Below are 26,884 nucleotides of genomic sequence, written 5' to 3' on the forward strand. Positions count from 1 at the left end.
ATCCTCTCACATCTAAATGAAGACACAGAAAATAAACCTGAGAGTCCAATATGATCAGAATCCTAACGCATGAATTCACTGTCCAATGACGTTAACAGAGAGAATAGAGCTGAAACAAGTGGTTTAATAACCACAGCTAAAGTCCATGCAGAAACATTTCTCTTTTTAAATTACAAAAATATAATATTGTGTCTTTTTTATTGACATCACTTCACACCTGAATGAACTGAATTTAAAGCTGCAGGACAATTCAGTGAAATAAATTGTTCTAAAATTAATTACTTTATTTTAAGATGCACATTCTTCAAAAGCTTTCTGTTATATCAGTTATTCTTTAATCCAGCCCTTATTGTACTTGAAATGAGAAGAATATTTATTTATGTATTTCTATGTATTATTTATAATCCATCCAGTTAAATTTGAAAAGTCAGAATAATAATTGTTAAAATATAATTGATGTGTACTTTCTTTATTTGATTTGACAGTTGTTGACTGTACACACTACTAGGCTTCTTGAATATATATATATATATATATATAAATATATATATATATATATATATATATATATATATATATATATATCACTAAATAGCGCAAGTTAGATATTATTGTAATGTTCCGGACCTTTGCCCGAGGACATTTTCTCAATCTGGACCTTTTGAAATTTTAATTGAATACCCCTGGTCTATAGTATAATTCATATTGTGAAAATGACATCAGACTGTGAAATGAACTGTCCTGAGCTACTTCGAAGAAGAAAATCTTTGATACTATGTTTACTTTCACAAAATCAACTTTTGGCCTCCTCTCTGCCTGAAACGTCTTTTAAGACCATAAACAAATGAAAATGCATCTCTAGGCAGTAAAATGCTGAAAGCTGCAGATATTCATGGAAATTACATCAGACTGTGAAATCAACTGTCCTGAGGCCCTTTTTGAAGAAAATCTTTGAAACTATGTTTACTTTCACAAAATCAACTTTTGGCCTCCTCTCTGCCTGAAACGTCTTTTAAGACCATAAAAAAATGAAAATGCATCTCTAGCCAGTAAAGTGCTGAAAGCTGCAGATATTCATGAAAATGACAGACTGTGAAATCAACTGTCCTGAGGCCCATTTTGAAGAAAATCTTTGAAACTATGTTTACTTTCACAAAATCAACTTTTGGCCTCCTCTCTGCCTGAAACGTCTTTTAAGACCATAAACAAATGAAAATGCATCTCTAGCCAGTAAAGTGCTGAAAGTTGCAGATATTCATGAAAATGACATCAGACTGTGAAATGAACTGTCCTGAGGCACTTCGAAGAAGAAAATCTTTGATACTATGTTTACTTTCACAAAATCAACTTTTGGCCTCCTCTCTGCCTGAAACGTCTTTTAAGACCATAAACAAATGAAAATGCATCTCTAGGCAGTAAAATGCTGAAAGCTGCAGATATTCATGGAAATTACATCAGACTGTGAAATCAACTGTCCTGAGGCACTTCGAAGAAGAAAATCTTTGAAACTATGTTTACTTTCACAAAATCAACTTTTGGCCTCCTCTCTGCCTGAAACGTCTTTTAAGACCATAAAAAAATGAAAATGCATCTCTAGCCAGTAAAGTGCTGAAAGCTGCAGATATTCATGAAAATGACATCACACTGTGAAATCAACTGTCCTGAGGCCCTTTTTGAAGAAAATCTTTGAAACTATGTTTACTTTCACAAAATCAACTTTTGGCCTCCTCTCTGCCTGAAACGTCTTTTAAGAGCATAAAAAATGAAAATGCATCTCTAGGAAGTAAAGTGCTGAAAGCTGCAGATATTCATGAAAATGACATCAGACTGTGAAATCAACTGTCCTGAGGCCCATCTTGAAGAAAATCTTTGAAACTATGTTTACTTTCACAAAATCAACTTTTGGCCTCCTCTCTGCCTGAAACGTCTTTTAAGACCATAAAAAAATGAAAATGCATCTCTAGCCAGTAAAGTGCTGAAAGCTGCAGATATTCATGAAAATGACATCACACTGTGAAATCAACTGTCCTGAGGCCCTTTTTGAAGAAAATCTTTGAAACTATGTTTACTTTCACAAAATCAACTTTTGGCCTCCTCTCTGCCTGAAACGTCTTTTAAGAGCATAAAAAATGAAAATGCATCTCTAGGAAGTAAAGTGCTGAAAGCTGCAGATATTCATGAAAATGACATCAGACTGTGAAATCAACTGTCCTGAGGCCCATCTTGAAGAAAATCTTTGAAACTATGTTTACTTTCACAAAATCAACTTTTGGCCTCCTCTCTGCCTGAAACGTCTTTTAAGACCATAAAAAACTGAAAATGCATCTCTAGCCAGTAAAGTGCTGAAAGCTGCAGATATTCATGAAAATGACATCAGACTGTGAAATCAACTGTCCTGAGGCACTTCGAAGAAGAAAATCTTCGAAACTATGTTTACTTTCACAAAATCAACTTTTGGCCTCCTCTCTGCCTGAAACGTCTTTTAAGAGCATAAAAAATGAAAATGCATCTCTAGGCAGTAAAATGCTGAAAGCTGCAGATATTCATGGAAATTACATCAGACTGTGAAATCAACTGTCCTGAGGCCCATTTTGAAGAAAATCTTTGAAACTATGTTTACTTTCACAAAATCAACTTTTGGCCTCCTCTCTGCCTGAAACGTCTTTTAAGACCATAAACAAATGAAAATGCATCTCTAGCCAGTAAAGTGCTGAAAGTTGCAGATATTCATGAAAATGACATCAGACTGTGAAATGAACTGTCCTGAGGCACTTCGAAGAAGAAAATCTTTGATACTATGTTTACTTTCACAAAATCAACTTTTGGCCTCCTCTCTGCCTGAAACGTCTTTTAAGAGCATAAAAAATGAAAATGCATCTCTAGGCAGTAAAATGCTGAAAGCTGCAGATATTCATGAAAATGACATCAGACTGTGAAATCAACTGTCCTGAGGCCCTTTTTGAAGAAAATCTTTGAAACTATGTTTACTTTCACAAAATCAACTTTTGGCCTCCTCTCTGCCTGAAACGTCTTTTAAGACCATAAAAAACTGAAAATGCATCTCTAGCCAGTAAAGTGCTGAAAGCTGCAGATATTCATGAAAATGACATCAGACTGTGAAATCAACTGTCCTGAGGCACTTCGAAGAAGAAAATCTTCGAAACTATGTTTACTTTCACAAAATCAACTTTTGGCCTCCTCTCTGCCTGAAACGTCTTTTAAGACCATAAAAAATGAAAATGCATCTCTAGGAAGTAAAGTGCTGAAAGCTGCAGATATTCATGAAAATGACATCAGACTGTGAAATCAACTGTCCTGAGGCCCTTTTTGAAGAAAATCTTTGAAACTATGTTTACTTTCACAAAATCAACTTTTGGCCTCCTCTCTGCCTGAAACGTCTTTTAAGACCATAAACAAATGAAAATGCATCTCTAGCCAGTAAAGTGCTGTAAGCTGCAGATATTCATGAAAATGACATCAGACTGTGAAATCAACTGTCCTGAGGCACTTCGAAGAAGAAAATCTTTGAAACTGTTTACTTTCACAAAATCAACTTTTGGCCTCCTCTCTGCCTGAAACGTCTTTTAAGAGCATAAAAAATGAAAATGCATCTCTAGGCAGTAAAATGCTGAAAGCTGCAGATATTCATGGAAATTACATCAGACTGTGAAATCAACTGTCCTGAGGCCCTTTTTGAAGAAAATCTTTGAAACTATGTTTACTTTCACAAAATCAACTTTTGGCCTCCTCTCTGCCTGAAACGTCTTTTAAGAGCATAAAAAATGAAAATGCATCTCTAGGAAGTAAAGTGCTGAAAGCTGCAGATATTCATGAAAATGACATCAGACTGTGAAATCAACTGTCCTGAGGCACTTCGAAGAAGAAAATCTTTGAAACTATGTTTACTTTCACAAAATCAACTTTTGGCCTCCTCTCTGCCTGAAACGTCTTTTAAGACCATAAAAAAAATGAAAATGCATCTCTAGCCAGTAAAGTGCTGAAAGCTGCAGATATTCATGAAATGACATCAGACTGTGAAATCAACTGTCCTGAGGCCCTTTTTGAAGAAAATCTTTGAAACTATGTTTACTTTCACAAAATCAACTTTTGGCCACCTCTCTGCCTGAAACGTCTTTTAAGACCATAAAAAATGAAAATCATCTCTAGGAAGTAAAGTGCTGAAAGCTGCAGATATTCATGAAAATGACATCAGACTGTGAAATCAACTGTCCTGAGGCACTTCGAAGAAGAAAATCTTTGAAACTATGTTTACTTTCACAAAATCAACTTTTGGCCTCCTCTGTGCCTGAAACGTCTTTTAAGAGCATACAAAATGAAAATGCATCTCTAGGAAGTAAAGTGCTGAAAGCTGCAGATATTCATGGAAATGACATCAGACTGTGAAATCAACTGTCCTGAGGCCCTTTTTGAAGAAAATCTTTGAAACTATGTTTACTTTCACAAAATCAACTTTTGGCCTCCTCTCTGCCTGAAACGTCTTTTAAGAGCATAAAAAATGAAAATGCATCTCTAGGAAGTAAAGTGCTGAAAGCTGCAGATATTCATGAAAATGACATCAGACTGTGAAATCAACTGTCCTGAGGCCCTTTTTGAAGAAAATATTTGAAACTATGTTTACTTTCACAAAATCAACTTTTGGCCTCCTCTGTGCCTGAAACATCGTTTTAGAGCATAAAAAGTGAAAATGCATCTGAATTGAACACAATAGGCAAAGGTTTTGCTCAAGCTGAATCTGCAATTGGGCAACTGCTACCATCATAACTCCATCTGATCATCCACAAAATGACTCAAATATCAAAACATGATCAATACTAAAGCAGCACCGAAAGCAACAACCCAGTCATTACTTGAAACTGAAAAATGTCCTGTTCATCTTCAAAAGAAGTTGGCTTCAGTCTCGCTCTTCTTGGGCTGAAGACTAGTCCTGCGATGCTAAATAGCCTTTCACAGGCCGCTGAGGCAGGTAGAGGTGTGTTCAGCTTCACAGACAGCTTGCGCACAGCTGGGAAGGATTTCCCTAATGCTGCGCTCTCACGGCTCCTGTCAATCATATGGTGTGGTGGCTAGCTAATGTTAAGTTAGCTAACGTTAGCCAACTAGTGCTGCAATGGTTATAGCTAAGATGACTCAAATCAACAAAATCTCACAACTGTCAACACTTCCTCAGCTCACTAACTCGCTAGCGATCCACGGGTGTTGGGCTTCGTCACCACCGTAGTTTGTTGCGGGAGTAGTAGGTGCTTTCTGCTTCCGTCATGAAATCAGCGTAGAGTGGAATTCTACTAATGTAGTCGCGCTAGCTAGCATCCTGGGCATCACTGGGAATCAAAACACCGCGGCTTTGAGAGCACTTGTTTGCAATTGCGCATTAACGTGATTAACCAATGATTTAACTTGCAAGCTAGGACCACTAGCTCGCCAAACCTGCTTGCTTGCAGTCTCTGTTCCACCACAGTCCCCGACGTTGGTCTCATGATTCATTTTTTTTCTAAAGATTGATTGATTGATTTTGTAGCGAGTAACGAAGGTTTCAGGGGAAATGTATCGGAGTAAAAGTATCAGTTTTCTTTGCAAAATGTAGTGAAGTAAAAGTAAAAGTCAACAGAAATATAAATAGTAAAGTAAAGTACAGATATCCAAAAAAACGACTTAAGTACAGTAACGAAGTATTTCTAACTTGTTACTGTACACCACTGCAATCAAGTAACGAACGCGGGTGTGGGCATCATCGTTTCTCAATGTATCAGTTTTCGACCGCCCACACGAAATCGCTACCCGGAGTTTTCAAAGGTATCCGTCCTTGGGAGCATTTTCAATCTCCTCCGTTTTCGGTGCTCAAAAACACCGGCGTAGTGTGGACGCTCAGTGTAAACGCAGCAAAACATAAGCGTTTCCAAATGGAAACGGAGTAGTGTGGACATGGCATTAGGAGCGAGAGTTTCACACCTAACGAGACATGACCCCTGTGGCATCCAACCGGAGTGCTATCTCACTGTGTTATTTGTGTTTCATACAAGTTGTTTATTCTCTTCTTATTTTCCATTGTCTATGAATAGTTCATAGTTACAATCTATTGTTTATTATCAAGAAAATAATGTATTTTCAGATATCAATATACTCGCTACATATAATCCCATATTGCTTAGAGACGGTTCAATTATAAAAGTGCTTTAATGTGTGACTTTCTATCATTTACGTGATATACGTGATTGTAATGTTGACTGTTATGTTAAAGCTAATGAAATAAGTGAACTTTGAGTTAAACTCACTCTGACATGATTTAATGACAGCCAGCAGAGAGGAAAGGTTGTAAATTCAGAAACTAACTATTGTGTTAGTTAGTGAACATCCTGTTCAGTGAGGGCTAGACACCTTACATAAAAGGGGGGGCTGGCAGGAAAGTGTTAAACTTAAAAAGTAGGTCTGTCAGAGGTGATAAGACTATGAGAACTGTCTTGTCCAATGATTTAAGAATGATCGGTTGACTACCTTATATGGACCCGGAGGTTGCAGAAAGCACGAAGGAGAAGGGTACAAATATGGGGAGACAACAAAGGATCGAGGCTGAAAGGTCTTGAGGGCTTTTGGGGTCTTTGGGAAAACTTGGTTCCTTGTGAACTTAGTGCTTTTGACATTTTGCATGATCTTTTATTTCATTTTTTTATTATTCATTTTTGTAACCTTTTTCTAAACTTTTTGTAAAACCAAATACAACTGGATTGTATTTTGTGCATTCCAACCAAAGTCCAGTGTTGCTCATCTCTGGTGGGGCCCTCGCAGTCTCCTCAAGGTAAGGGAGCTCTTCCCCTGGGATAGGCTGACAGTAGTACATTTATTAGACATGTGATTTGAATGACATTGCTGCTACAAGCTAAGGTTAACATGGTGTTATTCATTAATGTTGTGATTTACTAACTGAGTTGGCTCAGATTGATCTTGAAGCTCTGCTAATGTATCATATGTGATGTTGCAGTGGTGGTTAATAATGTTTAGACATTAGCTGAGGTGTATTAGGAAACAGTAGGGATTAGATTGGCGTCTAAATTAAGGGTGTTAGGCCCAGGGCTCTGAAGCTGCCCTTATTAACCGAGCGAGGTTCCCAACCACACGGGGTTCCTCCTCCAGTGGTGGCTCTTTAGAGCAGGTTCGCCCTGGAGTACATCCAGTTGATACCCGGCAGTCGGAATGGCCGACGTTTTATTAGCCTGAAATAAGTGATACGACGGTGGCTAGTGGTATTAAGTTATCCTGGTTTTTGCCTCCCTAAGACGGTCTCGCGTGTATATTTTGGGTGGTGCGTTCGTTACCTCAGAGGTTATTGAACAAGCCGTCTCCCTGCGCTTCGAGAGCAACAGGAGGGGGTATCGGTTACGCAGCTAGGCTGTACACCTTTTAACCTCATCCCACTCTGACAATGCCCGCCTCTCTTCTTTGGGTAAAGCTCCAGCCAATCGCAACAGATCCTGTTCAAACTCGGGCTCCATATAGCCAATGAAATTACGAAGCCAAGGATATGCAGATTTATCAGATGGCCCTCTGGGAAAGTTTTCAAAACTGCAATTGAAACCATGACTGAGGTAACTGGGACAGATTATCAAGACCAAAGTCTGGTTCATGAGAATTTTCAAGAATCTGTGAAAGTTGACAATGGTTAAATATGATATAGTTAACATACCATTGACATAAATAAACTATAGTTTGAATTTTGGACATGTAGTTTATCGTAGTATATGCATAGTATATGCATTTTGACGTGGTGACGCGAGCCTCCAAATGCGTTTTTACGGGCCACACTCTTAGTAAACCACATGTGAAATATTCATTTTCTGTTGTATTGTTATCAAATTGTAACTTATACCAGGTACCATGACCCCATGGTGACGTAGTATTGTGCTTTCCGGGTCATAAGTCCTAGCCATAGATAACTGCTGCCATCTGTTGGCCAAAACAAATCTAGGCGGAAATAAAATCCTTCTCTTTCACTGTGCTGAAAACGCCATAGCTCAATGCTAGTAGCACTTACAGTAATTCTGACTGATTGTGAAGAAACTTCAGAGTGTTGCCGTTCAATAGAGACTAAAAGCATACATGTACTCCCAATGGTTCAATAAGAGCTGTCAGTTTACTTTGGGTATGCGGTTGATAGGTGTTTTAGGCAAATTTTACAGGAGCGAGAAGAGTGATCTCAGCCTGAGAAAACTGCAGACTGTTTTTTAGGTCCACCTTTACCCTGTGTGCAACATCCCAAACAAGGTTTTACACACAGGCAAAGGTAAGTCCATACAAACTGGTAGACATGACATAAAGGTCCAATGTATATGATTTAGGGAGATCTATTATCAGAAATGGAATATAATATTCATAACCATGTTTTTTCATTCGTGTATAATCGAGTTACATTAAGAATTGTTATTTTTTGTAAGCTTGGAATGAGCCCTTCCTATCTGCCACTTTGCATTGCCTTCTTCCTACAGTAGTCCAGACTGGACAAACCAAACATTGACTCTAGAGACGGCCTTTCGCATTTTTGAATTAGCTGAAGTCCACCGTAGTTATCCGACACGCTTTAGCTTCATTTATACTTGTGCTTAGCACCATAACGCGAGCATTTACGGAGGCGTTTATAATCTACGAGCTGTGGGAAAAAGGACTTGGTACCAAAACTGCGTTGAGTGGAGCCGTACCATGCAGTGAAGACGTGGCTTTACATGTAACATGGAGGTTCTGAGACGAGAGAAACCTGGTGATTAAATGTTCCCGTGGTCACACTAACATGAAGGACTTAACATGAAGAACGAATGCAGTCACTTCAAAGTGTCTTTGACAATGCAGTTTGCCTGTTAAGGTCAATAAAATCACATTTAAAAGCCCGTCTTCTCTGAAACGTCCAGATTTCTTTTTTAGCTTTATGGTCATAATGTACTCATAGTAGCCTAACAGAATAGTTAGTTGAATAATAACTACAGTATCAATTATTTCTAAATTCCTCCCAAATGTTCACATTATTGCTGAGTAATACATACATACCCATAATAATAGAATAGGTATGCAGTTAAGAAATTAGTTCTTCCCTATTTTGTTTCCCTCTTATTCCATAACTTCACATCTTGTCAGTAATAAGTATTGGTACATAGTGTACTGGTACTAAATATTACACCTCAACTCTGTGGTAATCAAGCTGTACCTTGCTGGCAGTAATCTAAAGGGTTCTATTGTGATATTCATTTTCATATTATGTGTTAGCTAATCGAGGTTAAAGAAGCAGAACTGGATTATCCAAAAAGTCTCCAGAGAAGTGCATTTCAAACATGTTCATCCAGAAATAGACGCTTCATTTTCTTAGGATTCCCCACCAGGATTTAATGCATAAATAAAACTGCTGTCTTTGTCTCCTCTCAAACACGTCTGTTTTCAGTGCCCCTGTCCGTACTAATCCTCTCTAGACCACGAACGCATTGAATACAATGGTCAACTACAACCATGGCCGTTGTTTGTTGTGTAAGCTTCCATCCATACAACAAAACTGAAACCATTGATGTATCCATTAACCCGTGTACCATATGGCGTCAATTCGTTAGAAGAGTCATTGTGCCAAAGAGCATGGGCCCTTTAGTGTTGTCCTGAAGCTGCGCTTCTCGAAGTGCCACACCTTACGGATCCCGAGTTTCTTCCTAAATTTGTGCCTTTAATATAAGAGATCACTCAATTTTGTTTTCTCAGAAAATATCCTAATTTAAAATTTTTACTCTCTTTTCTTTGAAGGTTTTGGGAAAAACACATTTTCTTGAAGAGATCTTGTAAACTGTATGAAAAGTTTCAAGAACACAAAACAAACAGATCATGGTGTGTTTGCTTTTGCTGCTTTGCAAATCTTTAAGTAAGACGGATACCAGGAGAAAAAGTCCAACACAGAAACTGAGCCTTCCATCACCAAGAAATAACCTGCTTTTTGAAAACCAGAAGCTCACAGGAGAGTCTTTATCGAATAGAAAGCTCACAAACATTTTTCTCTACGTGGGTTTGGTGACCAGATTTCTCTTATCTGAATCTGCAGGAAGCAGGAAGCAAGGGGTAAATTAAGTCAGTGAACTTACATGTTTGTGTCATGCTGTATGTAAGGGCAATCTGTTTAAAAAATGTACTGATAGATGGCTGGAGGGTAATTCATAATCTAAGAAGGTGAAATACTCCTTGATACATGCATGTTCAACTGTGATCTGACTTTTATTCACCTGGTTTGCATGTCTGGACCCGTGGCACATCATACCTTGAAAGGACATTAATCAAAAAAGAAAAGTCTCGACATAAGTCAGTGCAACAACATTCCTGCATCATGTTATTTAATCAAAACCAATCCTGGAGAAAACAGAACAATCCAGAGCAGCTGGTTAGAAGCACAGTGACACTTCACAGAGCTGTGCATCATGGGTAACTGCTGCCTGACGCTAGACTTGAGGATTTGCCATTTGGTACATATACTAATATGTTGGTTACTACTCAACACCTGTTGGAACATTGCTGTCATTACATGGAGTTGGTCAGTGCCAGCGACCGCTGTCGAGCCCCTCTGTGAGCTCTGTTGAAGCTGGAGGAGGATTCAGCAGGTCGATGGTCTGTCCTTCCCGGAGCTTCAGAATTGCCTGCTTCAGATTCCACCTGCAGGGAGGGAAAAACACAAGTCAGGAATGGTGGGAGGGAAAAACACAAGCCACAATGGTGGCTACAAAGCATGAATCTGAATCTGTTAGATTTCCACATATCTGGATTGCTGGATAGATTCTTTTTTTGTTTCATACGACCTAAAGGTTTTGTGGAATCAAATATGCACACATGCTTTGCATAAAACTCCCAATGTCACATATAAGTGTCACTCTAACGTGCATTCAAATCTGTATGTCACTTTACAAGCATCATCACAGTTTGCATGATTCTCCTTATGTCACCATACAAGTTGTTGTTGTTTAAATGAATACAATTTAAATGAAAAAAAAGAGAAAAAAGTGGAATATAGATCAGAGGATGTAGCGATTCCTAAATACACTCTCAGCTAGTCGCATCACAGGTCTTCTAGCTCTGAAACACCTGAGCCAATGCTCATGTGTAATTGGTCACAATATATCATAAATTATGTGATACAGTAGTGTTTGCATTATTCTATATTTCTGGATAGAATAAAACATGAAACGCCACTTTTGCTTAGAGGTTGGAAAATATGCAGTGATGCACATGATTAATGAGCCAATGAGAAACAGGCAGAGTAACAAGTTATAACCGACCGGTATCAAGTTATAACCAACCGGTATCAAGTTATAACCGACTAGTCTGTGTGTGTAGATGTGTGTGTGTGTGGTTTCTTGGTGCATCCTGGTATCATTTGCAAATAGAGCATTTTTTATTAAAATTGTATATTTACTACATTGTAGGTATTATTCAATAATTGAAGCAAAGCATTTAATTTGCTCTTGACAGGATCACTAAAATAACGTGACTTTGTACCAATTTCCATCAGCGACTTGCTTCGCACTGCTTGAATGAACCTTGCACCTGGCAGCCATATTAAGCATCAGCAAGTATATATCAATGCACATTTTTAAACTGCGTCCTGTTTAACAAATTGTTGGCGCGCCTGCATACTGTATGCCTGTATTTACCCTCTGTCAGAAAAGTTCTGGTTTAGCGTCTCTCTCTTTAAGCGCTCTTCAAAAAAAAAGCCCAGTCTGTTCTGATTGGTCAGCGCTTCTGTGCCAAGCGTTCCCTGATATTTTTCCCCGGTAAATAATGCTATTATTATATCTCTCTTTCTCATTAACTTGATATTTATGTTATGCATAAACTCAGTGGACATACTCTCTGCTTCATGTTTGTCTTTACAGGTACATTTGTGAGAAATGATCGACAGAGCCCAGTGAAGAAGAAAGCATGTGATGTGAGGAGATATGTTGTCTTTATACATCCATGTGAGTTACAGAGGTAACATGTTAGCATGTAGCTAACTGCATTGTAAACAGAGTGACTGTCAGTGTGGCGGTGGAAAATAGATGTGAAACAGCAGTCAGGTGATTATTTCTGGTAAGAACACATAAACGTATACGAAAGTGATCATATTAATGGTATATTGACTAGTGGAGGAGCTGTCCCCATGTTACATGTAACCCTGTTAGTATCTGCAGAATACTCAAATTATTTGTTGGACCAGGACCTAGGTTCATAGGGAGAGGTTTATAGCCAATAATAGACACAAAGGAACTGGAGCCACAGAATGGTTTGATTTCAAAGATTATATTGAACCTTGTGAAGATAAAAATAAAATTGACATCTTATTTGTATAAGATGTCAATTTACAATGCTCTTCTCAATCAGATAACTCCGCACGTCTCCATTGAAATGTGTAAAAGTGTCTCTGAAATGCAGTGTTCCTTCAGTTTGTTCCTTTCGCGTTCAAGCTCCTTCCTCGTTTCCTTATTCAGTCAGTTTAAATATTCAACAGTCAGTTTCAGTTCCAAAGTCAAAAGAATAAGTCAAGTAGTAAGATGTGTTGCTTTCTTAATCCTACCACACTGGTGCACTCAGGTGATGAGAAATGAAGAAACGCTTGTTTTCTCCTCAGCAACAAAGAAAATCTTGATCCTACTCCTCGAGGTAAAGAGATGATCAGTTCAGTGGTGGCTTGCCATCTTCCTCGTCAGGAAGAGTTCAATATCCAGTATAAAGGTATCCAGGGAACATCAAAATCCAAGCCAAGACGCTGCCAAATGTTGTAAACTCGTGGCACAAAGGTCTCTGAATCACCTCTCACGTTGCACAAAGCGCTGTGTCTCTGACAGTTTAAACCAGGGGTGTCAAACTCAAGGCACGCGGGCCGGATCCGGCCCGCCACGTCATTTTATGTGGCTGGCGGATTACCCTACATTTGACATGAAATGTATTGTGAGTACATTGAAGACTACTTTAAACGTGGCTTTACAACAGATACTACTTCACGTGGGATTGTGCAAACGCACCCTTGAAAGGATTTTAAGCATTGAACAAAGTTATTGTAATAACTTGTCTTTGATATTTGTCTTTGCTATTTTCTTTAAAAGTTTGATAGAGTAATGTGGGTTTCTTAACCCTAAATTTAAATGATTTAAGTTATAATAACAGAAATGTGCTTAAATATATTTTTACATTTATATAACTACATGTACAATATGTACACTTGAATAAACAATAATCAAATGCAGAGACAGTTATTTACCAATATGTTCGGGAGTAGTTACAGTTATAGTCTTATAGTTACAACCGGCCCTTTGTGGACGACCATGATGCTGATGTTGCCCAGAGTGAAGATGAGTTTGACACCCCTAGTTTAAACAGTTATCACTTGTAACGGCTGAACTACTTTATGAAACAGATAGTACTCGTACCCTGATTGACACTTTGTTTAACAACAGAAATAAGGTTAAATTAAAATGACATTAAAGACTTAAATTATCTGCTGGGTTACATCACAAATAGAAAAATAATCCTAACCTGGTTACATTACACATGACGACACATGAAGTGAGGCAGCATGTCAACTGAACTGAAGGTGGAATCACTGATCTCATATAACCATGACAGTTTTACTTGTCAGACAGTTATTGCCATATATGATGTGAAATGTTTCAAAGCTGCAGATCACATTTTAAACTATTTCACAATACTGTAAAGACTAATATATACAGTCTATAGCAGGGGTCGCCATTTGGCGGACCACGGTCCGGATCCGGACCCAGACGCCGTTGTATCCGGACCCAGGACCTAAAATCGATTTTATTTTGACAGAGCATTTCTATTTTAACCGGCGCAGCTTTTTCAGCCGTTACGGCACTTGTTCAGCGGTGCAGGAAACGCACCAACCAATGCGTTGTAAATCACATCACGTGATGCAGCTCAGCCAATCAAATGTGGGTATTCTGACAAGTTTCCTGAATCAAGTGATATGTACACACACCGGGGGAGAGACGAGGAAAGAGAAGGAAGAGCAGGAGAATAATTCAGAGAAGTTATTTCACATGACGTTCTCCAAAAAGAGAAAAGTGGTCAAAGAGACCAGAGTCTTTAACCAAGAATGAACAGACTCTTATAGGTTAATTCTTCACACGGACAGTTTAAAACCAGTGTGTCTCATATGTTTAGAGACCGTGACGATTATTAAAAGCGGTAAATGAAGCGACACTACAAGACAAAGCACAACTCTTTTGAACAAACGTATCCTCTCACATCTAAATGAAGACACAGAAAATAAACCTGAGAGTCCAATATGATCAGAATCCTAACGCATGAATTCACTGTCCAATGACGTTAACAGAGAGAATAGAGCTGAAACAAGTGGTTTAATAACCACAGCTAAAGTCCATGCAGAAACATTTCTCTTTTTAAATTACAAAAATATAATATTGTGTCTTTTTTATTGACATCACTTCACACCTGAATGAATTGAATTTAAAGCTGCAGGACAATTCAGTGAAATAAATTGTTCTAAAATTAATTACTTTATTTTAAGATGCACATTCTTCAAAAGCTTTCTGTTATATCAGTTATTCTTTAATCCAGCCCTTATTGTACTTGAAATGAGAAGAATATTTATTTATGTATTTCTATGTATTATTTATAATCCATCCAGTTAAATTTGAAAAGTCAGAATAATAATTGTTAAAATATAATTGATGTGTACTTTCTTTATTTGATTTGACAGTTGTTGACTGTACACACTACTAGGCTTCTTGAATATATATATATATATATATATATATATATATATATATATATATATATATATCACTAAATAGCGCAAGTTAGATATTATTGTAATGTTCCGGACCTTTGCCCGAGGACATTTTCTCAATCTGGACCTTTTGAAATTTTAATTGAATACCCCTGGTCTATAGTATAATTCATATTGTGAAAATGACATCAGACTGTGAAATCAACTGTCCTGAGGCACTTCGAAGAAGAAAATCTTTGAAACTATGTTTACTTTCACAAAATCAACTTTTGGCCTCCTCTCTGCCTGAAACGTCTTTTAAGACCATAAAAAAATGAAAATGCATCTCTAGCCAGTAAAGTGCTGAAAGCTGCAGATATTCATGAAAATGACAGACTGTGAAATCAACTGTCCTGAGGCCCATTTTGAAGAAAATCTTTGAAACTATGTTTACTTTCACAAAATCAACTTTTGGCCTCCTCTCTGCCTGAAACGTCTTTTAAGACCATAAACAAATGAAAATGCATCTCTAGCCAGTAAAGTGCTGAAAGTTGCAGATATTCATGAAAATGACATCAGACTGTGAAATGAACTGTCCTGAGGCACTTCGAAGAAGAAAATCTTTGATACTATGTTTACTTTCACAAAATCAACTTTTGGCCTCCTCTCTGCCTGAAACGTCTTTTAAGACCATAAACAAATGAAAATGAATCTCTAGGCAGTAAAATGCTGAAAGCTGCAGATATTCATGGCAATTACATCAGACTGTGAAATCAACTGTCCTGAGGCCCTTTTTGAAGAAAATCTTTGAAACTATGTTTACTTTCACAAAATCAACTTTTGGCCTCCTCTCTGCCTGAAACGTCTTTTAAGACCATAAAAAAATGAAAATGCATCTCTAGCCAGTAAAGTGCTGAAAGCTGCAGATATTCATGAAAATGACAGACTGTGAAATCAACTGTCCTGAGGCCCATTTTGAAGAAAATCTTTGAAACTATGTTTACTTTCACAAAATCAACTTTTGGCCTCCTCTCTGCCTGAAACGTCTTTTAAGACCATAAACAAATGAAAATGCATCTCTAGCCAGTAAAGTGCTGAAAGTTGCAGATATTCATGAAAATGACATCAGACTGTGAAATGAACTGTCCTGAGGCACTTCGAAGAAGAAAATCTTTGATACTATGTTTACTTTCACAAAATCAACTTTTGGCCTCCTCTCTGCCTGAAACGTCTTTTAAGACCATAAACAAATGAAAATGCATCTCTAGGCAGTAAAATGCTGAAAGCTGCAGATATTCATGGAAATTACATCAGACTGTGAAATCAACTGTCCTGAGGCACTTCGAAGAAGAAAATCTTTGAAACTATGTTTACTTTCACAAAATCAACTTTTGGCCTCCTCTCTGCCTGAAACGTCTTTTAAGAGCATAAAAAATGAAAATGCATCTCTAGGCAGTAAAATGCTGAAAGCTGCAGATATTCATGAAAATGACATCAGACTGTGAAATCAACTGTCCTGAGGCCCTTTTTGAAGAAAATCTTTGAAACTATGTTTACTTTCACAAAATCAACTTTTGGCCTCCTCTCTGCCTGAAACGTCTTTTAAGAGCATAAAAAATGAAAATGCATCTCTAGGAAGTAAAGTGCTGAAAGCTGCAGATATTCATGAAAATGACATCAGACTGTGAAATCAACTGTCCTGAGGCCCATCTTGAAGAAAATCTTTGAAACTATGTTTACTTTCACAAAATCAACTTTTGGCCTCCTCTCTGCCTGAAACGTCTTTTAAGACCATAAAAAACTGAAAATGCATCTCTAGCCAGTAAAGTGCTGAAAGCTGCAGATATTCATGAAAATGACATCAGACTGTGAAATCAACTGTCCTGAGGCACTTCGAAGAAGAAAATCTTCGAAACTATGTTTACTTTCACAAAATCAACTTTTGGCCTCCTCTCTGCCTGAAACGTCTTTTAAGAGCATAAAAAATGAAAATGCATCTCTAGGCAGTAAAATGCTGAAAGCTGCAGATATTCATGGAAATTACATCAGACTGTGAAATCAACTGTCCTGAGGCACTTCGAAGAAGAAAATCTTTGAAACTGTTTACTTTCACAAAATCAACTTTTGGCCTCCTCTCTGCCTGAAACGTCTTTTAAGAGCATAAAAAATGAAAATGCATCTCTAGGCAGTAAAATGCTGAAAGCTGCAGATATTCATGGAAATTACATCAGACTGTGAAATCAACTGTCCTGAGGCCCTTTTTGAAGAAAATCTTTGAAACTATGTTTACTTTCACAAAATCAACTTTTGGCCTCCTCTCTGCCTGAAACGTCTTTTAAGAGCATAAAAAATGAAAATGCATCTCTAGGAAGTAAAGTGCTGAAAGCTGCAGATATTCATGAAAATGACATCAGACTGTGAAATCAACTGTCCTGAGGCCCATCTTGAAGAAAATCTTTGAAACTATGTTTACTTTCACAAAATCAACTTTTGGCCTCCTCTCTGCCTGAAACGTCTTTTAAGACCATAAAAAACTGAAAATGCATCTCTAGCCAGTAAAGTGCTGAAAGCTGCAGATATTCATGAAAATGACATCAGACTGTGAAATCAACTGTCCTGAGGCACTTCGAAGAAGAAAATCTTCGAAACTATGTTTACTTTCACAAAATCAACTTTTGGCCTCCTCTCTGCCTGAAACGTCTTTTAAGACCATAAAAAATGAAAATGCATCTCTAGGAAGTAAAGTGCTGAAAGCTGCAGATATTCATGAAAATGACATCAGACTGTGAAATCAACTGTCCTGAGGCACTTCGAAGAAGAAAATCTTTGAAACTGTTTACTTTCACAAAATCAACTTTTGGCCTCCTCTCTGCCTGAAACGTCTTTTAAGAGCATAAAAAATGAAAATGCATCTCTAGGCAGTAAAATGCTGAAAGCTGCAGATATTCATGGAAATTACATCAGACTGTGAAATCAACTGTCCTGAGGCCCTTTTTGAAGAAAATCTTTGAAACTATGTTTACTTTCACAAAATCAACTTTTGGCCTCCTCTCTGCCTGAAACGTCTTTTAAGACCATAAAAAAATGAAAATGCATCTCTAGCCAGTAAAGTGCTGAAAGCTGCAGATATTCATGAAAATGACATCAGACTGTGAAATCAACTGTCCTGAGGCCCTTTTTGAAGAAAATCTTTGAAACTATGTTTACTTTCACAAAATCAACTTTTGGCCTCCTCTCTGCCTGAAACGTCTTTTAAGAGCATAAAAAATGAAAATGCATCTCTAGGAAGTAAAGTGCTGAAAGCTGCAGATATTCATGAAAATGACATCAGACTGTGAAATCAACTGTCCTGAGGCCCTTTTTGAAGAAAATCTTTGAAACTATGTTTACTTTCACAAAATCAACTTTTGGCCTCCTCTCTGCCTGAAACGTCTTTTAAGACCATAAACAAATGAAAATGCATCTCTAGCCAGTAAAGTGCTGAAAGCTGCAGATATTCATGAAAATGACATCAGACTGTGAAATCAACTGTCCTGAGGCACTTCGAAGAAGAAAATCTTTGAAACTGTTTACTTTCACAAAATCAACTTTTGGCCTCCTCTCTGCCTGAAACGTCTTTTAAGAGCATAAAAAATGAAAATGCATCTCTAGGCAGTAAAATGCTGAAAGCTGCAGATATTCATGGAAATTACATCAGACTGTGAAATCAACTGTCCTGAGGCCCTTTTTGAAGAAAATCTTTGAAACTATGTTTACTTTCACAAAATCAACTTTTGGCCTCCTCTCTGCCTGAAACGTCTTTTAAGACCATAAAAAAATGAAAATGCATCTCTAGCCAGTAAAGTGCTGAAAGCTGCAGATATTCATGAAAATGACATCAGACTGTGAAATCAACTGTCCTGAGGCACTTCGAAGAAGAAAATCTTTGAAACTGTTTACTTTCACAAAATCAACTTTTGGCCTCCTCTCTGCCTGAAACGTCTTTTAAGACCATAAACAAATGAAAATGCATCTCTAGGCAGTAAAATGCTGAAAGCTGCAGATATTCATGAAAATGACATCAGACTGTGAAATCAACTGTCCTGAGGCCCTTTTTGAAGAAAATCTTTGAAACTATGTTTACTTTCACAAAATCAACTTTTGGCCTCCTCTCTGCCTGAAACGTCTTTTAAGAGCATAAAAAATGAAAATGCATCTCTAGGAAGTAAAGTGCTGAAAGCTGCAGATATTCATGAAAATGACATCAGACTGTGAAATCAACTGTCCTGAGGCCCATCTTGAAGAAAATCTTTGAAACTATGTTTACTTTCACAAAATCAACTTTTGGCCTCCTCTCTGCCTGAAACGTCTTTTAAGACCATAAAAAACTGAAAATGCATCTCTAGCCAGTAAAGTGCTGAAAGCTGCAGATATTCATGAAAATGACATCAGACTGTGAAATCAACTGTCCTGAGGCACTTCGAAGAAGAAAATCTTCGAAACTATGTTTACTTTCACAAAATCAACTTTTGGCCTCCTCTCTGCCTGAAACGTCTTTTAAGACCATAAAAAATGAAAATGCATCTCTAGGAAGTAAAGTGCTGAAAGCTGCAGATATTCATGAAAATGACATCAGACTGTGAAATCAACTGTCCTGAGGCCCTTTTTGAAGAAAATCTTTGAAACTATGTTTACTTTCACAAAATCAACTTTTGGCCTCCTCTCTGCCTGAAACGTCTTTTAAGACCATAAACAAATGAAAATGCATCTCTAGCCAGTAAAGTGCTGAAAGCTGCAGATATTCATGAAAATGACATCAGACTGTGAAATCAACTGTCCTGAGGCACTTCGAAGAAGAAAATCTTTGAAACTGTTTACTTTCACAAAATCAACTTTTGGCCTCCTCTCTGCCTGAAACGTCTTTTAAGAGCATAAAAAATGAAAATGCATCTCTAGGCAGTAAAATGCTGAAAGCTGCAGATATTCATGGAAATTACATCAGACTGTGAAATCAACTGTCCTGAGGCCCTTTTTGAAGAAAATCTTTGAAACTATGTTTACTTTCACAAAATCAACTTTTGGCCTCCTCTCTGCCTGAAACGTCTTTTAAGACCATAAAAAAATGAAAATGCATCTCTAGCCAGTAAAGTGCTGAAAGCTGCAGATATTCATGAAAATGACATCAGACTGTGAAATCAACTGTCCTGAGGCACTTCGAAGAAGAAAATCTTTGAAACTGTTTACTTTCACAAAATCAACTTTTGGCCTCCTCTCTGCCTGAAACGTCTTTTAAGACCATAAACAAATGAAAATGCATCTCTAGGCAGTAAAATGCTGAAAGCTGCAGATATTCATGAAAATGACAGACTGTGAAATCAACTGTCCTGAGGCCCTTTTTGAAGAAAATCTTTGAAACTATGTTTACTTTCACAAAATCAACTTTTGGCCTCCTCTCTGCCTGAAACGTCTTTTAAGAGCATAAAAAATGAAAATGCATCTCTAGGAAGTAAAGTGCTGAAAGCTGCAGATATTCATGAAAATGACATCAGACTGTGAAATCAACTGTCCTGAGGCCCATCTTGAAGAAAATCTTTGAAACTATGTTTACTTTCACAAAATCAACTTTTGGCCTCCTCTCTGCCTGAAACGTCTTTTAAGACCATAAAAAACTGAAAATGCATCTCTAGCCAGTAAAGTGCTGAAAGCTGCAGATATTCATGAAAATGACATCAGACTGTGAAATCAACTGTCCTGAGGCACTTCGAAGAAGAAAATCTTCGAAACTATGTTTACTTTCACAAAATCAACTTTTGGCCTCCTCTCTGCCTGAAACGTCTTTTAAGACCATAAAAAATGAAAATGCATCTCTAGGAAGTAAAGTGCTGAAAGCTGCAGATATTCATGAAAATGACATCAGACTGTGAAATCAACTGTCCTGAGGCCCTTTTTGAAGAAAATCTTTGAAACTATGTTTACTTTCACAAAATCAACTTTTGGCCTCCTCTCTGCCTGAAACGTCTTTTAAGACCATAAACAAATGAAAATGCATCTCTAGCCAGTAAAGTGCTGAAAGCTGCAGATATTCATGAAAATGACATCAGACTGTGAAATCAACTGTCCTGAGGCACTTCGAAGAAGAAAATCTTTGAAACTGTTTACTTTCACAAAATCAACTTTTGGCCTCCTCTCTGCCTGAAACGTCTTTTAAGAGCATAAAAAATGAAAATGCATCTCTAGGCAGTAAAATGCTGAAAGCTGCAGATATTCATGGAAATTACATCAGACTGTGAAATCAACTGTCCTGAGGCCCTTTTTGAAGAAAATCTTTGAAACTATGTTTACTTTCACAAAATCAACTTTTGGCCTCCTCTCTGCCTGAAACGTCTTTTAAGACCATAAAAAAATGAAAATGCATCTCTAGCCAGTAAAGTGCTGAAAGCTGCAGATATTCATGAAAATGACATCAGACTGTGAAATCAACTGTCCTGAGGCCCTTTTTGAAGAAAATCTTTGAAACTATGTTTACTTTCACAAAATCAACTTTTGGCCTCCTCTCTGCCTGAAACGTATTTTAAGAGCATAAAAAATGAAAATGCATCTCTAGGAAGTAAAGTGCTGAAAGCTGCAGATATTCATGAAAATGACATCAGACTGTGAAATCAACTGTCCTGAGGCCCATCTTGAAGAAAATCTTTGAAACTATGTTTACTTTCACAAAATCAACTTTTCGCCTCCTCTCTGCCTGAAACGTCTTTTAAGACCATAAAAAATGAAAATGCATCTCTAGGAAGTAAAGTGCTGAAAGCTGCAGATATTCATGAAAATGACATCAGACTGTGAAATCAACTGTCCTGAGGCCCTTTTTGAAGAAAATCTTTGAAACTATGTTTACTTTCACAAAATCAACTTTTGGCCTCCTCTCTGCCTGAAACGTCTTTTAAGACCATAAACAAATGAAAATGCATCTCTAGCCAGTAAAGTGCTGAAAGCTGCAGATATTCATGAAAATGACATCAGACTGTGAAATCAACTGTCCTGAGGCACTTCGAAGAAGAAAATCTTTGAAACTGTTTACTTTCACAAAATCAACTTTTGGCCTCCTCTCTGCCTGAAACGTCTTTTAAGAGCATAAAAAATGAAAATGCATCTCTAGGCAGTAAAATGCTGAAAGCTGCAGATATTCATGGAAATTACATCAGACTGTGAAATCAACTGTCCTGAGGCCCTTTTTGAAGAAAATCTTTGAAACTATGTTTACTTTCACAAAATCAACTTTTGGCCTCCTCTCTGCCTGAAACGTCTTTTAAGACCATAAAAAAATGAAAATGCATCTCTAGCCAGTAAAGTGCTGAAAGCTGCAGATATTCATGAAAATGACATCAGACTGTGAAATCAACTGTCCTGAGGCACTTCGAAGAAGAAAATCTTTGAAACTGTTTACTTTCACAAAATCAACTTTTGGCCTCCTCTCTGCCTGAAACGTCTTTTAAGAGCATAAAAAATGAAAATGCATCTCTAGGCAGTAAAATGCTGAAAGCTGCAGATATTCATGGAAATTACATCAGACTGTGAAATCAACTGTCCTGAGGCCCTTTTTGAAGAAAATCTTTGAAACTATGTTTACTTTCACAAAATCAACTTTTGGCCTCCTCTCTGCCTGAAACGTCTTTTAAGAGCATAAAAAATGAAAATGCATCTCTAGGAAGTAAAGTGCTGAAAGCTGCAGATATTCATGAAAATGACATCAGACTTTGAAATCAACTGTCCTGAGGCCCATCTTGAAGAAAATCTTTGAAACTATGTTTACTTTCACAAAATCAACTTTTGGCCTCCTCTCTGCCTGAAACGTCTTTTAAGACCATAAAAAACTGAAAATGCATCTCTAGCCAGTAAAGTGCTGAAAGCTGCAGATATTCATGAAAATGACATCAGACTGTGAAATCAACTGTCCTGAGGCCCTTTTTGAAGAAAATCTTTGAAACTATGTTTACTTTCACAAAATCAACTTTTGGCCTCCTCTCTGCCTGAAACGTCTTTTAAGACCATAAACAAATGAAAATGCATCTCTAGCCAGTAAAGTGCTGAAAGCTGCAGATATTCATGAAAATGACATCAGACTGTGAAATCAACTGTCCTGAGGCACTTCGAAGAAGAAAATCTTTGAAACTATGTTTACTTTCACAAAATCAACTTTTGGCCTCCTCTCTGCCTGAAACGTCTTTTAAGACCATAAAAAAATGAAAATGCATCTCTAGCCAGTAAAGTGCTGAAAGCTGCAGATATTCATGAAATGACATCAGACTGTGAAATCAACTGTCCTGGGGCACTTCGAAGAAGAAAATCTTTGATACTATGTTTACTTTCACAAAATCAACTTTTGGCCTCCTCTCTGCCTGAAACGTCTTTTAAGACCATAAACAAATGAAAATGCATCTCTAGGCAGTAAAATGCTGAAAGCTGCAGATATTCATGAAAATGACATCAGACTGTGAAATCAACTGTCCTGAGGCCCTTTTTGAAGAAAATCTTTGAAACTATGTTTACTTTCACAAAATCAACTTTTGGCCTCCTCTGTGCCTGAAACGTCTTTTAAGAGCATAAAAAATGAAAATGCATCTCTAGGAAGTAAAGTGCTGAAAGCTGCAGATATTCATGGAAATGACATCAGACTGTGAAATCAACTGTCCTGAGGCCCTTTTTGAAGAAAATCTTTGAAACTATGTTTACTTTCACAAAATCAACTTTTGGCCTCCTCTGTGCCTGAAACATCGTTTTAGAGCATAAAAAGTGAAAATGCATCTGAATTGAACACAATAGGCAAAGGTTTTGCTCAAGCTGAATCTGCAATTGGGCAATTGCTACCATCATAACTCCATCTGATCATCCACAAAATGACTCAAATATCAAAACATGATCAATACTAAAGCAGCACCGAAAGCAACAACCCAGTCATTACTTGAAACTGAAAAATGTCCTGTTCATCTTCAAAAGAAGTTGGCTTCAGTCTCGCTCTTCTTGGGCTGAAGACTAGTCCTGCGATGCTAAATAGCCTTTCACAGGCCGCTGAGGCAGGTAGAGGTGTGTTCAGCTTCACAGACAGCTTGCGCACAGCTGGGAAGGATTTCCCTAATGCTGCGCTCTCACGGCTCCTGTCAATCATATGGTGTGGTGGCTAGCTAACGTTAAGTTAGCTAACGTTAGCCAACTAGTGCTGCAATGGTTATAGCTAAGATGACTCAAATCAACAAAATCTCACAACTGTCAACACTTCCTCAGCTCACTAACTCGCTAGCGATCCACGGGTGTTGGGCTTCGTCACCACCGTAGTTTGTTGCGGGAGTAGTAGGTGCTTTCTGCTTCCGTCATGAAATCAGCGTAGAGTGGAATTCTACTAATGTAGTCGCGCTAGCTAGCATCCTGGGCATCACTGGGAATCAAAACACCGCGGCTTTGAGAGCACTTGTTTGCAATTGCGCATTAACGTGATTAACCAATGATTTAACTTGCAAGCTAGGACCACTAGCTCGCCAAACCTGCTTGCTTGCAGTCTCTGTTCCACCACAGTCCCCGACGTTGGTCTCATGATTCATTTTTTTTCTAAAGATTGATTGATTGATTTTGTAGCGAGTAACGAAGGTTTCAGGGGAAATGTATCGGAGTAAAAGTATCAGTTTTCTTTGCAAAATGTAGTGAAGTAAAAGTAAAAGTCAACAGAAATATAAATAGTAAAGTAAAGTACAGATATCCAAAAAAACGACTTAAGTACAGTAACGAAGTATTTCTAACTCGTTACTGTACACCACTGCAATCAAGTAACGAACGCGGGTGTGGGCATCATCGTTTCTCAATGTATCAGTTTTCGACCGCCCACACGAAAACGCTACCCGGAGTTTTCAAAGGTATCCGTCCTTGGGAGCATTTTCAATCTCCTCCGTTTTCGGTGCTCGAAAACACCGGCGTAGTGTGGACGCTCAGTGTAAACGCAGCAAAACATAAGCGTTTCCAAATGGAAACGGAGTAGTGTGGACATGGCATTAGGAGCGAGAGTTTCACACCTAACGAGACATGACCCCTGTGGCATCCAACCGGAGTGCTATCTCACTGTGTTATTTGTGTTTCATACAAGTTGTTTATTCTCTTCTTATTTTCCATTGTCTATGAATAGTTCATAGTTACAATCTATTGTTTATTATCAAGAAAATAATGTATTTTCAGATATCAATATACTCGCTACATATAATCCCATATTGCTTAGAGACGGTTCAATTATAAAAGTGCTTTAATGTGTGACTTTCTATCATTTACGTGATATACGTGATTGTAATGTTGACTGTTATGTTAAAGCTAATGAAATAAGTGAACTTTGAGTTAAACTCACTCTGACATGATTTAATGACAGCCAGCAGAGAGGAAAGGTTGTAAATTCAGAAACTAACTATTGTGTTAGTTAGTGAACATCCTGTTCAGTGAGGGCTAGACACCTTACACAAAAGGGGGGGCTGGCAGGAAAGTGTTAAACTTAAAAAGTAGGTCTGTCAGAGGTGATAAGACTATGAGAACTGTCTTGTCCAATGATTTAAGAATGATCGGTTGACTACCTTATATGGACCCGGAGGTTGCAGAAAGCACGAAGGAGAAGGGTACAAATATGGGGAGACAACAAAGGATCGAGGCTGAAAGGTCTTGAGGGCTTTTGGGGTCTTTGGGAAAACTTGGTTCCTTGTGAACTTAGTGCTTTTGACATTTTGCATGATCTTTTATTTCATTTTTTTATTATTCATTTTTGTAACCTTTTTCTAAACTTTTTGTAAAACCAAATACAACTGGATTGTATTTTGTGCATTCCAACCAAAGTCCAGTGTTGCTCATCTCTGGTGGGGCCCTCGCAGTCTCCTCAAGGTAAGGGAGCTCTTCCCCTGGGATAGGCTGACAGTAGTACATTTATTAGACATGTGATTTGAATGACATTGCTGCTACAAGCTAAGGTTAACATGGTGTTATTCATTAATGTTGTGATTTACTAACTGAGTTGGCTCAGATTGATCTTGAAGCTCTGCTAATGTATCATATGTGATGTTGCAGTGGTGGTTAATAATGTTTAGACATTAGCTGAGGTGTATTAGGAAACAGTAGGGATTAGATTGGCGTCTAAATTAAGGGTGTTAGGCCCAGGGCTCTGAAGCTGCCCTTATTAACCGAGCGAGGTTCCCAACCACACGGGGTTCCTCCTCCAGTGGTGGCTCTTTAGAGCAGGTTCGCCCTGGAGTACATCCAGTTGATACCCGGCAGTCGGAATGGCCGACGTTTTATTAGCCTGAAATAAGTGATACGACGGTGGCTAGTGGTATTAAGTTATCCTGGTTTTTGCCTCCCTAAGACGGTCTCGCGTGTATATTTTGGGTGGTGCGTTCGTTACCTCAGAGGTTATTGAACAAGCCGTCTCCCTGCGCTTCGAGAGCAACAGGAGGGGGTATCGGTTACGCAGCTAGGCTGTACACCTTTTAACCTCATCCCACTCTGACAATGCCCGCCTCTCTTCTTTGGGTAAAGCTCCAGCCAATCGCAACAGATCCTGTTCAAACTCGGGCTCCATATAGCCAATGAAATTACGAAGCCAAGGATATGCAGATTTATCAGATGGCCCTCTGGGAAAGTTTTCAAAACTGCAATTGAAACCATGACTGAGGTAACTGGGACAGATTATCAAGACCAAAGTCTGGTTCATGAGAATTTTCAAGAATCTGTGAAAGTTGACAATGGTTAAATATGATATAGTTAACATACCATTGACATAAATAAACTATAGTTTGAATTTTGGACATGTAGTTTATTGTAGTATATGCATAGTATATGCATTTTGACGTGGTGACGCAAGCCTCCAAATGCGTTTTTATGGGCCACACTCTTAGTAAACCACATGTGAAATATTCATTTTCTGTTGTATTGTTATCAAATTGTAACTTATACCAGGTACCATGACCCCATGGTGACGTAGTATTGTGCTTTCCGGGTCATAAGTCCCAGCCATAGATAACTGCTGCCATCTGTTGGCCAAAACAAATCTAGGCGGAAATAAAATCCTTCTCTTTCACTGTGCTGAAAACGCCATAGCTCAATGCTAGTAGCATTTACAGTGATTCTGACTGATTGTGAAGA

The 26,884-nt window shown here is 38.0% G+C and overlaps 1 protein-coding gene across 6 annotated transcripts in view; it reads right to left on the bottom strand.

Moving 5' to 3' along the window:
* Nucleotides 1-6,354: 6,354 nt before the first annotated feature.
* coa1 (cytochrome C oxidase assembly factor 1) overlaps nt 6,355-26,884 on the bottom strand; it is a 36,182-nt gene continuing 15,652 nt past the window's right edge. For 3 of the 6 annotated variants that reach the window (XM_076079120.1, XM_076079078.1, XM_076079112.1), the window contains one exon: nt 10,331-10,677. The gene's annotated coding sequence lies outside the window, so the exon portion shown is untranslated. Of the gene's footprint in view, nt 6,839-9,633; nt 10,070-10,253; nt 10,289-10,330; nt 10,678-25,253; nt 25,655-26,884 lie in introns of those variants that run through there. The other 3 variants (XR_012947752.1, XR_012947749.1, XM_076079101.1) reach the window with 3 other exon arrangements.

The sequence above is a fragment of the Anarhichas minor genome, unplaced genomic scaffold, assembly GCF_050575085.1.
Source record: "Anarhichas minor isolate MPS153535 unplaced genomic scaffold, ASM5057508v1 ptg000006l, whole genome shotgun sequence".
NCBI lineage: Eukaryota > Metazoa > Chordata > Actinopteri > Perciformes > Anarhichadidae > Anarhichas > Anarhichas minor.